Below are 16,336 nucleotides of genomic sequence, written 5' to 3' on the forward strand. Positions count from 1 at the left end.
CTGAGAGAAAGAAAGGAGGGAGATGAACATAGCGTGTATCAATAGACATATTCAATTTATGGTGAAACTTCTTTCACTTCATTGAAAAGTGAAAGGGAAGGAGTAAGCTAAGGGGAAGGGAATACAGTAATTTCGAGGAAAAGGGGTAAAATAAGGGGAGGATCTTTAAGGTGGGGGAGGGATCCTAAAAAGGGAGGGCTGTGAAAAGCAAGTGGTGTTTACCAGTTTAATACTGGATAGGAGGGTAAAAGGGAAGGAAAGGGGAAAAGCATAAGGAGGGGTTAATAGGATGGCAAGCAATATAGAATTAGTCCTTCTAACCATAAATGTGAATGGGGCAAACTGCCTCATAAAGAGGAAGCAGTTAGCAGACTGGATTAAGAGTCAGAATCCTACTATATGTTGTTTACAGGAAACACACCTGAAACAGGATGAGACATTCAAACTAAAAGTAAAAGGGTGGAGCAGAATCTATTATGCTTCAGGCAAAACCAAAAAAGCAGGAGTAGCCATCCTCATCTCAGATCAAGCAAAAACAAAAATTGATCTAATTAAAAGAGATAAGGAAGGGCATTATATCCTGCTAAAGGGAAGCATCAATAGTGAAGCAGTATCAATATTAAACATGTATGCACCAAGTGGTGCAGCATCTAAATTCTTAAAAGAGAAATTAAGAGAGCTGCAAGAGGAAATAGATAGCAAAACTATAATAGCGGGAGATCTCAACCTTGCACTCTCAGAATTAGATAAATCAAACCACAAAATAAATAAGAAAGAAGTCAAAGAGGTAAATAGAATACTAGAAAAGTTTGATATGATAGATCTTTGGCGAAAGCTAAATGGAGACAGAAAGGAATATACTTTCTTCTCAGCAGTTCATGGAACCTATACAAAAATTGATCATATACTAGGGCATAAAAACCTCAAAATCAAATGCAGTAAGGCAGAAATAGTAAATGCATCCTTTTCAGACCATAATGCAATCAAAATAACATTTAATAAAAAGCCAGGGGAAAATAGACCAAAAAATAATTGGAAACTAAATAATCTTATACTAAAGAATGATTGGGTAAAACAGCAAATCATAGACATAATTAATAACTTCACCCAAGAAAATGACAATAATGAGACATCATACCAAAATGTGTGGGATACAGCCAAAGCAGTAATTAGGGGAAGTTTTATATCTCTACAGGCCTACCTGCATAAAATAGAGAAAGAGAGGGCCAATGAATTGGGTTTACAACTAAAATTGCTAGAAAAGGAACAAATTAAAAACCCCCAGACAAACACAAAACTTGAAATTCAAAAAATAAAAGGTGAGATTAATAAAATTGAAAGTAAAAAAACTATTGAATTAATTAATAAAACTAAGAGTTGGTTTTATGAAAAAACCAACAAAATAGACAAACCCTTAGTAAACCTGATTAAAAAAAGGAAAGAGAAAAAGCAAATTGATAGTCTTGAAAATGAAAAGGGTGAACTCACCACTAATGAAGAGGAAATTAGAACAATAGTTAGGAGCTACTTTGCTCAACTTTATGCCGATAAATTCGATAACTTAAATGAAATGGAAGAATACCTTCAAAAATATAGCTTGCCCAGATTAACAGAGGAAGAAGTAAGTAGTCTAAATAGTCCCATCTCAGAAAAAGAAATAGACCAAGCTATTAACCAACTTCCTAAGAAAAAGTCCCCAGGACCAGATGGATTTACAGGTGAATTCTACCAAACATTTAAAGAACAACTAACTCCAATGCTATATAAACTATTTGAAAAAATAGGGATTGAAGGAGTCCTACCAAATTCCTTCTATGACACAGACATGGTACTGATACCTAAACCAGGTAGATCGAAAACTGAGAAAGAAAACTATAGACCAATTTCCTTAATGAATATTGATGCTAAAATCTTAAATAAGATATTAGCAAATAGACTTCAGAAAATCATCCCCAGGATAATACACTATGACCAAGTGGGATTTATACCAGGAATGCAGGGCTGGTTTAATATTAGGAAAACTATTAGTATAATTGACCATATTAATAATCAAATTAATAAAAACCATATGATCATCTCAATAGATGCAGAAAAGGCATTTGATAAAATCCAACATCCATTCCTACTAAAAACGCTTGAGAGTATAGGAATAAATGGACTATTCCTTAAAATAATAAGGAGCATATATTTAAAACCTTCAGTAAACATCATATGTAATGGTGATAAACTAGAACCTTTCCCTGTAAGATCAGGAGTGAAACAAGGTTGCCCACTATCACCATTACTATTCAATATAGTACTAGAAACTCTAGCCTTGGCAATAAGAGCCGAGAAAGAGTTCCAAGGAATTAGAGTAGGAAATGAAGAAATCAAATTGTCACTTTTCGCAGATGACATGATGGTATACTTAGAGAACCCCAAAGACTCTGCTAAAAAGCTATTAGAAATAATTCAGAATTTTAGCAAAGTCGCAGGATACAAAATAAATCCACATAAATCCTCAGGATTTTTATACATTACCAACACAATCCAACAGCAAGAGATACAAAGAGAAATTCCATTCAAAATAACAGTCGATAGTATCAAATATTTGGGAATATATCTACCAAAGGAGAGTCAGGAATTATATGAGCAAAATTACAAAACACTTGCCACAAAAATAAAGTCAGATTTAAATAATTGGAAAGACATTCAATGTTCTTGGATAGGCCGAGCGAATATAATAAAGATGACAATACTCCCCAAACTAATCTATTTATTTAGTGCTATACCAATCAGACTCCCAAGAAACTATTTTAATGACCTAGAAAAAATAACAACAAAATTCATATGGAAGAATAAAAGGTCGAGAATTGCAAGGGAACTAATGAAAAAAAAGTCAGAGGAAGGTGGTCTAAGTGTACCTGATTTAAAGCTATATTATAAAGCAACAGTCACCAAAACCATTTGGTATTGGCTAAGAAATAGACTAGTTGATCAGTGGCATAGGTTAGGTTCACAGGACAAGATAGTGAATAAAAATAGCAATCTAATCTTTGACAAACCCAAAGATCCCAAATTTTGGGATAAGAATTCATTATTTGACAAAAACTGCTGGGAAAACTGGAAATTAGTATGGCAGAAACTAGGCATGGACCCACATTTAACACCACATACTAAGATAAGATCAAAATGGGTCCAAGATTTAGGCATAAAGAACGAAATCATAAATAAATTGGAGGAACATGGGATGGTTTACCTCTCAGACTTGTGGAGGAGGAAGGAGTTTGTGTCCAAGGGAGAACTAGAGACCATTATTGATCACAAAATAGAACATTTTGATTACACCAAATTAAAAAGTTTCTGCACAAACAAAACTAATGCAAACAAGATTAGAAGGGAAGTAACAAATTGGGAAAAAATTTTTACAGTTAAAGGTTCTGATAAAGGCCTCATCTCCAAAATATACAGAGAATTGACTTTAATGTATAAGAAATCAAGCCATTCTCCAATTGATAAATGGTCAAAGGATATGAACAGACAATTTTCAGATGATGAAATTAAAACTATTTCCACTCATATGAAAGAGTGTTCCAAATCATTATTGATCAGAGAAATGCAAATTAAGACAAGTCTGAGATATCATTACACACCTGTCAGATTGGCTAAGATGACAGGAACAAATAACGATAAATGTTGGAGGGGCTGTGGGAAAACTGGGACACTGATGCATTGTTGGTGGAGTTGTGAAAGAATCCAACCATTCTGGAGAGCAATCTGGAATTATGCCCAAAAAGTTATCAAAATGTGCATACCCTTTGACCCAGCCATACTACTACTGGGCTTATACCCCAAGGAACTACTAGAGAAGGGAAAGGGTCCTGTATGTGCCAAAATGTTTGTGGCAGCCCTTTTCATAGTGGCTAGAAGCTGGAAGATGAATGGATGTCCATCAATTGGAGAATGGTTGGGTAAACTATGGTATATGAATGTTATGGAATATTATTGTTCTATAAGAAATGACCAACAGGAGAAATACAGAGAGGCTTGGAGAGACTTACATCAACTGATGCTGAGTGAAACGAGCAGAACCAGAAGATCATTATACACTTCAACAATGATACTGTACGAGGATGTATGCTGATGGAAGTGGATTTCTTCAACATAGAGAAGAACTAATCCAATTCCAATTGATTAATGATGGACAGAACCAGCTACATCCAGAAAAGGAACACTGGGAAATGAATGTAAACTGTTATTTTTACCTTCTGAATCCAATTCTTCCTGTGCAACAAAAAATTCGGTTCTACACACATATATTGTATCTAAATTATACTGTAATATATTTAACATATATAAGACTGCTTGCCATCTGGGGGAGGGGGTTGGGGGAGGAAGGGAAAAAATCTGAATAGAAGTAAGTGCAAGGGATAATGTTGTAAAAAATTACCCATGCATATGTACTGTCAAAAAATGTTATAATTATAAAATAAAAAAAAAAAAAAAAAAAAAGAAAATGCAGAGTCAACCATCATAATAGTGAATATAAATGTAACAAATTCACACATAAAAGATAACAAGGCAGAAAAATGGATTTAAAAAACAGTCTAATAATGTCCAAAAAATAATGGAATAACCATAGATAAGATGTATAATAGAATCTATTATGATTTATGCAAATTTCTAAGATGTATGGTTGTCAATTGTGATTTCAGAAAATATACTGAAAAACTGACATTATTAAATGAAAAGTAATGGTACACTAAGAGATACATACAATTTGTGTGTGTGTGTGTGTGTGTGTGTGTGTGTGTGTGTGTGTGAGGGTATCTATATATGTATAGTAAATATGTGTGTTTGCATTTTCCAAATATCTGTTTTATTTCTATCCCATAACACTTAATATGTTTCTTAATTATTATTTTCATTTTCCTTGATAAAATAATTATTGTTTCTTCATTTTTTTCTATGATCCACACATTCTTTAAGATTTTTTAGCATATAGTTTTGGTAATTAGCTAGGCTAAAAAATTCATCCTTTTCTACTCAGTTTCATCATGGAACTAGCTTAAATCCTTGGTTAACAGATAATTTATGTTTTTGTTTGTTAATTTTTGTTTCATTTTACTTGAATACTTTTCTTTTTTGAACATAAATGTTTCTTGAATTAAATTATCTCAATGCCATGATTGCATCAGAAACAAACTTTAGTGAAGTTATTACTGTCATATTTTAAGTGGAATTATTACCTTTTTAAAATTTAAAATCAAGACAATATCTTCTAGAAATATAAAATTTGATACAGGCAGAAAGTAGACAAATGCAATTTCTCTCTCACTCCCTGTGCCTGAATCAGATAAAATTCTCTCTTTTAGACTCCAGTTTGATATAATGCAAAAAAAAAAAGTTGATAAAAATAAATATACTATCTTTGTTACTTTTCTAGACCTTAACTTCCATATCTGAAAGACAGAATTGGAATAGATGTGGAATAGAATTGGAATAAAAAAGCAAAACAATCTTTATTTTTAAGGATCACATTCAAATAGGCTGTGACTTACATAAGGGAGTTTTATATGGTAGTGATGGAGAGTGTTTTGTTCTGGTAAATCTCAGGAATGGTAAAGTGCAACCAAAGTACAACTGATTGTGCTTTACAGAAATGGATGTTTTGATAGGATTATTGTCTATATATGATATAGAGATGAAAATGTATGAAAGAGAGGAGATTTGGAAAGAAGAATATGCAGTATGAAATGAAGATAGGCAAATATCAGTTTGATGACTTGGTTATAAACTAGATATGGGGAACTCTCATTATTCCGGAACCTAGAGTCCCATGTTGGAAGTCCCATATCTCCTCCAAAGGTTGTAGAAAAGAATCATGGGATGAAGTATATTGTCTCTAATTTTAATGTAGCTTTTCTTAGTTACATATTAAATCCTTTATTGATGCTGTTTATCCTGTGTTCTGGAAAAGGACCAATGACATAAGAAAGTTGGTGTCTTCACTTGAAAGTGATTTATATTTAAGTAAAGAAGGGCTATGAAAAGTCATCAGCACATTCTTCTTCCAGATTTATTAGTTGCTCAAGGGCAAGGCATAGGGACAGACAGGTAGGTGGCAATATCCCTGGATACAGCAGAAGACATTGACTTTTTAAGCTAAGTTCTTTCTCAGTTATCAGTTTGTTGAAGGAACAACCATTAGGTGATAGAAGGGTGGATAAGAATTGAGTCAAAATATAGTCTGTTTTCTCAAGATAATCAGTCTTGGAGGGAAGACTCTCAGGAATTCTTGCCAGAACAGAAGCTATTTGCATTCACTAAACCATGAAAACCTAAAGAAAAAGCAAATAAGGCTTGGGGTTGGGACCCATCATTAACCAATCAGTGAGATCCAAATAGTTTCATTTGAATCCCAATAGACTTTATCAAAGCCTGCTTTTCTGGAGTTATATTTCAAGAAATAACAAATGAAACTATAGGTGATAAAACAATTAATTGTCCCACTTTTTTGGGGGGGGGAGTAAATGAGAAAATAAAAATGTAGGTAAAAAAGAAAAAAAATCTAGCACTCACCACCCCAATATCCCAAGATATCTTGCAAAGCATAATCCATCAAAATTTAAATTCCTTTGGATAGAGAATCAACCTTTAAGAGTATGATTTCATGTGGACAGAGGAAAAAAAGAAAGAAAGGAAAGAAGGAAGGAAGAAAATAAAGAAGGAAAAAGAAAGAAAGAAGAAAGTAAGGAAAGAAGGAAAGATTTTATGACTTGCAAGTGAATTGTATTTAAGTGCAAAGTCTTCAGTGGCACTCCTTCCTCCAGATTCATTCAAAGACCAGCTGCAAGATAGGTCAGGATGAATGGCAATTGGCTACAATCTACCTTTGAGATTCACTCATTATTCCTCTTCAGAGAAACCATAATCCAGAAGTGCTGGTCCACTTATTGCCCTTCTCTCTGTATCATGGTATTATAGCAGCCTAGAATTCTAGTTCCAGAAAATAAAGTGAACTCAAAGCTTGTGTAGCCCAATACCCTCATTTTACAGATAAGGAAATTTAGGTCCACAAATTTAAACAACTTGCCCAGGATCATAGAGGAAATGTTAAAAGTAGGACTGACTATCTGCTTTCTGTCTTTGGAACTTTAAAGCTTATCAAAGTAGCCTCTAAATAAATGTTTCTTGATTTGTAATTGATGAAATAGTGCTCTCCGTAAATGAGTTCATATTTACAAAAAGCATCAAGAGTTGAATACAAAAATAGTGACAAGAGAAAAAAAAAACAGGGAAAGAAAGGAGAGAAGAAAGGAGGAGGAGGAGGAGGAAGAAGAAAAGGAGAAAAAGAGAGAGAGTGAGCAAGAGATTTTCTTTTTCAATTAAGAGGTATTGTAGAGATTTTCACTGTTAATTCCAAAATCGTATCATTTACAAAATCCCTTAAATAGTTCTGATACATCAGTGGAGTCTTATTTAAAAAAAAAACAAAAAAAAAAAAAACAAGAGTCACTAAATCATACATAAGAATTTCTGTGGGAAGCATTTTTTTCCAATTTTGAAATGTAATTTTATCTATTTTTGTGGTATAATTATTTTTGTTTAATGATTCAGATTACTTTGAAGCATACTGTGGGCCATCATTAGTGTGTTTGACACTTCTATGGTCCATAAACAGCCTAATTCTCCAAAACCTGTCAACATAATTTTTGAAATATAAATTACTGAAAAAGATAAATGCTATAGTTTAAGTATGCTGTCAAGGAAGTATGGAGAAGTAGGAACCCCTCTCCTCAAGATACAGCTTGGATTTCAGTCAGGAAAGCATATGTGCAAATTGTATCTTGGAAATATAGCCTATGATCTTGGGCAAATCTCATCTCAACTGCTAAAGTCCTTTTCCTCTTTAAAAATATAATCCTACAATCCTTTTCACCCATCAGTACTCTTCAATGAATCAATTTTAAACACATTTGCCTAGCTTTGGGAGTGGAAGCAGTATTTGTTTACTTGAGATTCAATTCCATTATCTATGATTATCTAAGTATCAGATTTTACTTATAAAGCCACAAAGGAAGGGATAAATAGGTTTTCTCATGTCAGTTATTTTTGCTCAGAAACTACTCTGAACTAACCCTACCCCATAAAGTACTATAGCATAAAATTTCAAACTGAACCTTCATACCAACATTTTTTTGCACTTAATAGTATTTTTCCAATTACATGTATAGTTTTCAATGTTCATTTTTGTAAGATTTTGAGTTCCAAATTTTCTTTTCCCCTCCCCTCTTCCCAAGACAAAAAACATTCTCATATTGATTATACATGAACAATCATGTTAAAGATATTTCCATATTAGTCATGTTGTATAAGAAAAATCAAAACAAAAAGGGAAACACAAACACAAAAAAGCAAAAAAAATGCTTCAATATGCATTCAGACTCCATAGTCTTTTGTATTCCCTTAGATCACTGTATTGCTGAGAAGAGCTAAGTGTCACTGTTAGTTATCATACAATATTGGTGCTACTGTGTTCAATGTTTTCTAGGTTCTCACTTCACTGAGCCCAATTTAAATCTTTTCGGTTTTTTTTTTCCCTGAAATCTGCTTGCTCATCATTTCTTAAAGAACAATAGTATTCCATTACATTCATATGCCAGAACTTGTTTAGCCATTCCCCAATTAATGGGCATCCCCTCAATTTCTAGTTATTTGCCACAACAGTAAGAATTGTTATAATTCTTTGTATCATATGGATCCATTGCTATTTTTTATGATCTCTTTGGGATACAGTCTTAGTATGTAATAACCTAGTATATTGAATGCACTATAAGAATTAACAATACAAATAAAAGAATCAAGATGGCCTTTGCTCTCAAAAACATTATAGATTAATAAGTGGAGGAGAAGAGATGCATTTAGGATAGTGAAATCTAAATAAGAAAATTATGGATAGATAGATAGATAGATAGATAGATAGATGTATTTCACATTTACTTTTTAGGACCAAGGATTGTATATATTTTATTATTATTCCCAGAACTAGATATTCAAAGGTATATGTGGTATGAGGGAGGATAACAAGAAAAAGAAGGTGCAGAGGGCACATCTACAAACCTTTTAAGAAATCATCATGCAGCATAAGAAGAGACATGGGTCAAAACCATTAAAAATAAAAAAATGAACAACACTTTTAATGACCCAGGTATTTTTCCCTACAAATGTCATTTACCTAAGAATTCTGGATAAATTAAAAAAAATTTCTTAATAATGTTCTGTGCTTTTTCACTATAGACTTTTCTGAATTGTCATTCTCTTTCTTTCAATACATGTGAGCATGCATGCATACACACACTGATAAAATGAGCCTTTCCTTATAACAAAAGAAATTAAAAACAGCAACCAGTAATCAAAAAATTTAAAAAAATATAATAATAGCATATTAGAATTAATGTGACATTTCATCTTCATTGTTCTCCATCTAAAAGAAAAGAAAAATCTCATTAGACAAGTAGTGTGATAACTGCTAATCTCTTTCCATGATGTGTTTACTTAGAGTAACTGGCATCAATAATTTGCATCAATAACAGAATACCAAGTCTATAATTCAATAAAAAGTCAAGACTTTGAAAATAATCAAATGAGTTACATGGATTTATAAGAGGCACACATCAATACAGTGTGTGTTTTTCTTGACGTATTTCTAAGGTAGAAAATTGTAAGTGCTATCTAATAAACCCAACCAAATCCGTAGTGGTAAGGATGAAAGATCAAGTATTGCTTAGCTCTCACAGTGTTCAAACCTAAAAGGAATCACTTTAAGCAGCATTCTAAGTGTGCTTTTAGAGAGACTATTTATGATCATCTTTTAAACACTCCCTTTGCCATGGAGAACCTGGGAAAGGGAAGTACCAATTACCCCTACTCACCTACTTCTCAGCCATTACACTGCATTTTATTTCTCCTTCTATATAAGGATTTGAAGATTTAAGGGGAGCAGTTAAAAGGTAGTCAGAGTGTGACCATAAGAAGATGTGAAAGTATATTTTTAATATATCTTCTTAATATTTAGGGTGTTGAGTTTTTTTCCTTAACCCCTTGCTGCTTAGTGAAAGATTATCCTCATTCCTTCTCCAAGATTTGGAAAACTGCAATGTCTCCCCAATCATTTCAGCTTTGAGAAAGAATGGGATTCAAAATTTGTGTTACTTCCATTTTTTTTAAAGTCTAGACCTAGTCTTGTTATTATCTAATGCCACATAAAGAAATACATCTCTGCTTTGAGATGAAGTTTTTTTTTTTTTTTTTGAAGTTCAGGCCTTAAAAATAGCATTCATTAAGACTTAATTTAAGAGAGACAAAATACGTTGACTGTAGCATAAAAGAAAAGTATTGATTTATTTATGGTGCCATATATATCTGCTCAGCTATAAAAGTCCAGATGTTTGAGATTCATTATTCCCCAAAATGAAAATTCTTGCAGTATAGGGATCTAAATAGATACAACCAAATTTGTGTTCTGAGAGTAAGTTATGTTTATCAAAGGTAATGAAGTTACTAAAGCTGAATATAGTTATTAACCCCTAAGCAGATTTTGAAAATAACATTTTATTACTCAATTCTATTTTTTTCAGTATCAATGTATAATTAAAAATCTCTCTCCCTCCCTCTCCCCTCTCTCTTTCTTTCTCTCTCTGACTCTGTCTGTCTCTCTCTTTCCATCTTTCTCTCTCTGTCTCCATCTTTCTCTCTCTGTCTCTGTTTCTATGTCTGTCTCTGTCTCTCTATTTCTCTCTGTGTCTATCTATCTCTGTCTCTCCATCTTTCTGTGTCTCTGTCTCTGTTTCTTTCTCTGTGTCTCAATACCTTTCTCTCTGTGTCTCTGTTTCTATGTGTCTGTCTCTTTCTCTCTCTGTCTCTCATAAACACACACACACACACACACACACACAGAAGATCTGATGTTTATAAAAAATAATTGTCCTGGAGTCAATCAACCTGAGTTTAGAGCATTTAGAACTTGTCATTTATTAACTCGTGTTGTTGGACAAGTCACTTTCATCTCTCTGGACTGTTTTCTTATCTTAAAAAAAAAGGGCATTTTTAGAAAGATGGGATCCCAAAATTATTAGTTCACTTAATTAATTAATGTTGATACTGAGTTGATAGAAATCTCAGAAATCAGGTATAGCCTAAACTATTCCTTTTATGGATGATGGAACTGAAACCCAAGAAGATTAAAGTGATTTGTTTAAAATCATACAGGTTTCAATTGAATGAATCCTTAGACTGTGATCTACTTGAAAGCATGTGTGTCTTTTGTCTTTCTCTGTATTCCTAATGCTTAGTTCAGTTTTTGGAATTTATAATGTACTTAATAAATGTATTTTCCCAGCTTGACTGACCAAAACATTGCAGGCTCTTCTTATAATATTTTTTCTGGGTGTGCCCTATTCTTGGACCATTCTCTCTCCTCACCTCCTTCTTTCCTTTAATTTTTAAGGAAATTTCCATATTTTACTGGAAGTCTTCCTTAAAGCCTCTAAATCCTAGTTTCTTCCCTTAGTTACTTATTTTCTATTTCCCTTGGATATAGGTTGCTTTGTATATATTTATTTGCATGTTGTTTCTCATTAGATTGTAAATTTCTTGAGGACAAGAACTGTCTTTTGTTTCTTATTTATCCTGCCAGGCACATAGTAGGGGATTAATAAATACTTATTGATTAATTGATTGATTACATAGTGAGTGAGTATGGATCATATGCTATAAATCTAGGTGTACAAGATATTCATTTTTATAGACAGCATATATTCTATATTTAATAAGTTCCTAAATCAATAGTCTTGTAATTATTTTCTAAAAACATAAAACATATAGTGTCCATAACTCAGTCTGGTAAATTATATTCTTTCTTGAAATAGAGATTCTCTAAAGGAATTATATGAAGAAAGGGATTAACTTTTTTTTTTTTCTTTTTACAGAAAATTTTTCTTTATTTTTTTTCTTGGTATCTATTTATTATGCCTACATTTCCTAAAGAGCAAGTCTCTCAGACTAGAAGTCCAAAACAAAAGAAATAAAAAGACAAAAGGAAGAGTTTTCCTTGAGAACATCACATTGCACACAAAAGAATGAGAAAGGAATGAAGAGAAGCAATGTGTTGTGATAATCAAGAAGACCTAGCATGCAATCCTACTAATAATACTAAGTAGTGAAGTCTTATCTACAAACAAATAATTCAATCTCTTTGTGTCTATTGAAATTTTAAAACTATGTGGTAGATTTAATGCTGATTTCATCCATTGAGAGCCATTTTCACTTCAAGTATTATTTATATTGATGAAATGACACATTTTCATTAAAAAGCAACATCCTCTGTGATCATTGATATTTTTTAATCATTTTTTCAAATTATCCCCTCCCTCCCTCCACTCCCTCCCCCCGATGACAGGCAATCCCATACATTTTACATGTGTTACAATATAACCTAGATACAATATATGTGTGTAAATACCATTTTATTGTTGCACATTAATTATTAGCTTCTGAAGGTATAAGTAACCTGGGTAGATAGACAGTAGTGCTAACAATTTACATTCACTTCCCAGTGTTCCTTCTCTGGGTATAGTTATTTCTGTCCATCATTGATCAACTGGAAGTGAGTTGGATTTTCTTTATGTTGAAGATTTCCACTTCCATCAGAATACATCCTCATACAGTATTGTTGTTGAAGTGTATAGAGATCTTCTGGTTCTGCTCATTTCACTCAGCAACAGTTGATTTAAGTCTCTCCAAGCCTCTCTGTATTCCTCCTGCTGGTCATTTCTTACAGAGCAATAATATTCCATAACCTTCATATACCACAATTTACCCAACCATTCTCCAATTGATGGACATGATCATTGATATTTTCTAAGTTATTGATAGGGAAGTGTTGTGAATAATGTTAAGCAGTAGACATATTTTGTCATACTGTCTAGTGTAGAGGGCTGGAACTCTGAAAAGTTATACTTAAGATTCAGTATAGTTGATGAGATAATTCGCTAGCTATTGATGTATTTACTCTAGTCAAGTACATATACTTAAGGGTAATACAGTGATGTGATGGCACTCTTGACAAGTGGGCTCATGCTCAAGTGTGGTTGGGCAGGCTCTATGTGAGGTAGTGACATGATTGTACTGGAGTATTTAAGGGCATCACAGAGTACTCTCAATCTCTCAGCTGTGGGGATCTCAGCCACAGAGAAGACTTCAGGCTCCAGACTCCAGAATCCAGGATCCATCTATAACAAACCATATGGCAGCTTGCCTGCCTCCTTCACTTCTCCTGTAGACTAAGGACTCTGACTGATCCTGACTCTGACTGATCCTGAGGCTTTCCAAAGAGCTAGCCCTGAAATTACAGTCTAGATTTCAAATGATGTTGAATTTGTCTTTGTCATTTTAAAAAGTAAGATTCAATGAGGATTAAAAGGTTTTTTCAATATTATCTCTCAGAAATAAATCTTAAAAGACACGATTTTCACTTCTCATCAAAGGGTTCAATGGGAATTCAAAGTATTTCTAGATTATTTAGGAATCACTTTGATAGAGACTTAGCCTATTATTATTTTTTTTAGTATTTCAAATCATAGCAATAATTAAAAAGTTAAGTAAACAATTTAAGAAAATACAAACCTCTTCAAAGACTCTTAATTTCACTAAACTGAGTCAGAAATTTGCTAATTCAAATTTGACATACTCAGATATCCATTTCAGTTCATCTCAATGCAGACTACAAAGAAGAAATTGAGAAGGGGAAAAAATCAGTAAGCTCAAGATAGAATGCAAACACAAATATAATAGGTTTAATAAGCAAAATACAGTTAACAAATTGTAAATAAACCAGTTATATTTCTGTGATGTTGAATAGTTGTTTAACTCTGAATTGATTAAAATTACCTTTTAAAAATCATAGTCCTGGGACTTTGCAATATATACATGTTCAGACACACATAAACATATATTATGTATATGTATGCATGTATATATATATATATACATATATATGTATATATATATATATATATATAATATTATGCCATTATGACCATGTTCATGTGGATCTATCTTTACTGCCATAGGTGATAAATGTTACCTTTATATTCTTTCTGAGTTTTATTCATATATTCTGATACTCCAGTGCATCTGTGGACATCCCTTTAATGATACAGATCATCCCTCATGCAGAATTTCCCATTCAATGTAATTCTTGTAAATATTCTTTTGAAGATCAATCAGAAGAGTTTCATTCAGTATGGAGTTTCTTACATTCTCTGGACGTTATATAAATAGTGAGGCAGCATGAAAGATATACCTTGGTCATTCCTTCCTTTTCTATATTATCTTAAAAACTGAAATGATAGTTTTTTTTTTATTTTCAAAATGCATGCAAATATAGTCTTCAACATTCATCCCTGCAAAACCCATGTTCTAAATTTCTCCTCTCTCTTTCCCCTCCCCCTCCCCCTAGACAGCAAGTAATCCAATATATTTTAAAGAAGTACAATTCTTCCAAACATACTTCCATATATATCATGATGCATAAGAAAAATCAGATCAAAAAGGGAAGGAAAAGAGAAAGGAAAAAAAAGCAAGCAAACAACAAAAAATGCTGAAAATACTATGTTGTGATTCACACTCACCCCCCTCCCCCCATAATCATTTTTCTGGATGCAGATAGCGCTGTCCATCACAAGTCTGTTGGAAATGCCCTGACTAACCTGATTGTTGAAAACAGCCAAATCCATCAGAGCTGATCATCACATAATTTTGTTCCTGTTGGATACAATGCTCTTTTGGTTCTACTTACTTCACTTAGTATCATGTAAGTCTCTCCAGCTTTTCAGAAATCATCCTGCTGATAGTATTCCATTACAGTAATATACTATAATTTATTCACTCATTCCCCAAATAATGGGTATTTCTTCCTTTTCATATATAATGAACCCGCAACTATTTTTCCCATATAATTTTCCTAGTCACATTCTACATGTCACATTGTTTTGGTCACTGCTCATTTATTTTTTGTGTCATGTTCATGTCCATTATGTACCTCAATACTGGCCTTTGAGTCTTCCTCAACTTTATTTCTTGGGAGATGAAAGTGCTCTATGTCTAATAACCATGGAGAGTCATGAAGAGCATAGAACAACTTTGCAAAGCATTATATCCTATTACCTTCCTCTTAGTAATTTCTAATTTCAGTTCATTTTTCATCTCCTGAATTTGTCTAAGCTATATACTGTGATAGACAAGTTCTATGGGTTGCCCATGCAAACATATGTCATAGTATACATGAGTTAACTATTATCTACATGGTCTTCTGCAGAAACAATTAAGTGAATAATTCATTATGAATATCACTTAGAAACCCCTGCCATTTTTTGCAACTTGATATGATTAACAAAATATCGAATAATGAAAAAAAAAACACTTGGAGGTCCTCATCATTGGTCAAGAATTTTTCTTTATTTTGACTCTGTGGTCTGAAAGGAGAGTGAAATCTTCCACCTTATTAAAAAAAAAAAAAACACATAAAAAGAAGATCTTACACAGTATGTAACTTGTGTTCCTAATCATGTCCTCTTCCTAATGTATCCATTGTACTAGACGTTTTTTGCCTCCTCCCAACCAGGCTTTTTACAAGATTTCATACGTACTATTTTAATACTTGCAAGTTTCCAAAAGTTATCATTCTCTCCAACCCACCTTTTTTTTTTTCATTATATGCTTCAGTGATAATTATCACTTAAGTTCACTTCTTATACAGAAATAATTGATGATGATACTATGTTCCTCTACAGTTTCCTTATATTTTCCCTGTCTTTCAACATTTCTCTATGATTCACCTTCATTCTAATCTTTTGGAAATTATATTTCATGACACAAAACAATATAGTATAACCTAATTATGTGTTAGAAAAAGAAGATTTTTATATAAGGAATCCCAAGAGGGATCACTGAAGTTTTTACAGACAGAATACAATGTGCTTCTTTTTTATTCCTATTCAATTTTTGATCATATCCATTGCCCACTTTCAGAGGTTATGATAAATATAAGTATGGGAAAATACATCATAATTAGATTGATCACAAAATGATAAATTATTTGATCATTGAAATCCATAAGATAATGGAGGAAATTTATGTCTCTCTCTTCCTCCATGCTATACATACAGTACAGATATGTACATATGCATATAATGATGCACTTGTATATGAAAAAAAAAGATAAAGAGAAAAAGAGAACAAGTAGAAATTTAGGATGACTAGGAAGAAAATAAACCTTGTCTCTGATTATGTTCAA

This window comes from Sminthopsis crassicaudata, chromosome 5 (genome assembly GCF_048593235.1).
Source record: "Sminthopsis crassicaudata isolate SCR6 chromosome 5, ASM4859323v1, whole genome shotgun sequence".
Taxonomy (NCBI): domain Eukaryota; kingdom Metazoa; phylum Chordata; class Mammalia; order Dasyuromorphia; family Dasyuridae; genus Sminthopsis; species Sminthopsis crassicaudata.